Source organism: Mesoplodon bidens (genome assembly GCF_964165515.1).
Source record: "Mesoplodon bidens genome assembly, chromosome: 4".
NCBI lineage: Eukaryota > Metazoa > Chordata > Mammalia > Artiodactyla > Ziphiidae > Mesoplodon > Mesoplodon bidens.
The window spans coordinates 173,096,551-173,099,049 of NC_138160.1; the positions used below are offsets into that span (position 1 = coordinate 173,096,551).

Sequence of the window (2,499 nt, forward strand, 5' to 3'; positions counted from 1 at the left end):
CTGTTCAAGAGGTCTCTTAGTGAGCTTCGACATTCGAAGGCCAGATGCGGCCCTCAGTACCCCACCTCACAGTGCGGCATGGAGGTAGAACAAACACCTAGACTCCAGCATGCGGTTTTGCTCAGAGACAGTTTGAACAAACATCCCAACTCTGTGAACTTCGGCTTGGGCATAAATTTCAGGTTGGTCATATGTGCCATTGTCTTAGCAAATGGCACCATCAAGTTCAGTCAACGGTACCCCTAACAGCAGCAGTGGGAGTACCTGTAAATGACCAGTTGAGTGAAATCAACTTCTACATCAGGGCATTGCAGCCAAGCACTACTGACCAGGACCTAGTCAAGTTGTGTCAGCCATACGGCAAGTTTGTCTCCACTAAGGTCATACTGGGCAAGACCACAAACAAGTACAAAGGCTATGGCTTTGTGGACTTTGACAGCCCTTCAGCCACACAGAAAGCTGTAAAAGCACTGAAAACCAGTGGCGTACACGCACAGATGGCAAAGCAACAGGAGCAGAACCCCACAAATTTATACATCTCAAACCTCCCATTGTCAACGGATGAGCAAGAACTGGAAGGCATGCTAAAGTCCTTTGGTCAGGTTATCTCCACTCGAATCCTTCGAGATACCAGTGGAACCAGCAGAGGGGTTGGCTTTGCAAGGATGGAGCCCCCACAGAGAAGTGTAAAGCTATCATCACCCACTTTGGAAAATATATTAAGACACCTCCTGGCATACCAGCCCCATCTGATTCTTTGCTTTGCAAATTTGCTGATGGGGGTCCAAAGAAATGACAGAACCAAGGAAATTTTATGCAAAATGGACAGCCTGGTCAAGGAATGCAGACATGCGTGGTATGGCTTTGACCTATGACCCCACCACAGCTCTTCAGAATGGGTTTTACTCAGCTCCTTATAACATCACCCCCAACAAGGTGCTTGCTCAGCCTGCACTGTCCCCATATCTTCCATCTCCTGTGTCTTCATATCAGAGAGTAACTCAGAAATCTCCTCTTATAAGTACCTAACCCATCTTGGATGCACCACCAGTCATATCGCATACAGCCTTCAGGTTCAATTCTGACACCAGTAATGGATCATCCCATTTCCCTCCAGCCTGCCTCCATGATGGGATCTCTTACCCAGCAACTGGGCCACCTCTCCCTGAGCAGAAAGGGCACATATATGCCAACAGCTGCAGCTATGCAAGGAGCTTACATCTCCCAGTACACCCCTGTGCCTTCCTCTTTTTCGGTTGAGGAGAGCAACGGCCAGCAAAATCAAGTGACTGTGGATGCTCCCTCAGACCATGGGGTCTATTCTTTCCAATTCAACAAGTAACAGTGGATTTCCCTCCCCGTATTTTTTAAATATAAATGAATTCTTGGAGATGCTGATGCTCCAGACTCAAGAGGGCTGACTAGGAATACAGCCCCTTTGTGGGCCCTGCTTAGGACTAACACTTGGCCATCGGTTTTCACAAGCCTAGGCCTGGAAAAAGAAATCTCTGCACTCTTGTCCTCTGCTCTTCCTCTACTCCTGGTGGAGCCTGGGGGAACTGTCACTTTTTGTGTGTGTTACAGTCAAGAAGATCAAAAAAACTTTTAAGAAAAAAAAAAGCCACTAGAAATAATGAGCTTGCAAGGTTGCAGGATACAAGGTCAGTACACAAGTATCAGCTGTATTTCTACATAATAGCAATGAGCAATTGGAAACTGAAAGTTTTAAAAATACTACTTGTAATAGTAACTAAAAACCATAAGGTACATAGGTATAAATATAGAGAAGTGTGTAATATCTAAATGCTGAATGATGTGTATAATAAAGGAAGTCAAAGAAGACCTAAATAAATGTAGAGATATACTACATTCATGGACTAGAAGATTAAGGATTGCTTAAGAATAGCTGCTTCCCCTAAATTGACCTATAGATTCAATACAATCTTCATAAAAATCCCAGCAAGCTTTTTTGTAGAAATTGGCAAAATGATGAAAAGATGATCCATGAGGGTAGGGGTAATTGCAAAACACATGTCTGATAGGTGACATATCCAGAATATATAAAAATCTCAAAACTTAATATAAGAAAATAACAAAAATATTTCAAGACACTTCATCAAATATATGTATAGCAATTAAGCATGTGAAAAGATACTCAACATCATTAGTTATTAGGAAAATGCATATTAAAACAACAATGTGATACTGCTATATATACAACACCATTGATATTACCAAGTGCTGGCAAGGATGTGGAGCAACTGGAACTCTGAACCATTGTTGGTGGGAATGCAAAATGGTACTGTCACTTTGAAATCAGTTGATAGTCTTCTGTAAAGTTAGATGTGCATTTGCCATATGACTCAGAAACCCCACATCTAGTTATCTATGCAAAGGATATGGAAGCTTGTGTTTGTTCAAAACCTGTACATAAATGTTTATAGCTTTATTCATAATTGCCAAAAGAGTAAACAATCCAAATGTCCTATAACTGACAGA

General features: G+C 42.1%; 1 pseudogene across 1 annotated transcript; it reads left to right on the forward strand.

Annotated features, from left to right (window-relative positions):
• The first annotated feature begins 211 nt into the window (after positions 1-211).
• LOC308615925 (RNA-binding motif, single-stranded-interacting protein 2-like) lies at positions 212-1,354 on the forward strand (annotated as a pseudogene). The gene is made up of 2 exons: positions 212-996; positions 1,076-1,354. The product of its transcript is annotated as an RNA-binding motif, single-stranded-interacting protein 2-like (transcript).
• The last annotated feature ends 1,145 nt before the right edge of the window (positions 1,355-2,499 follow it).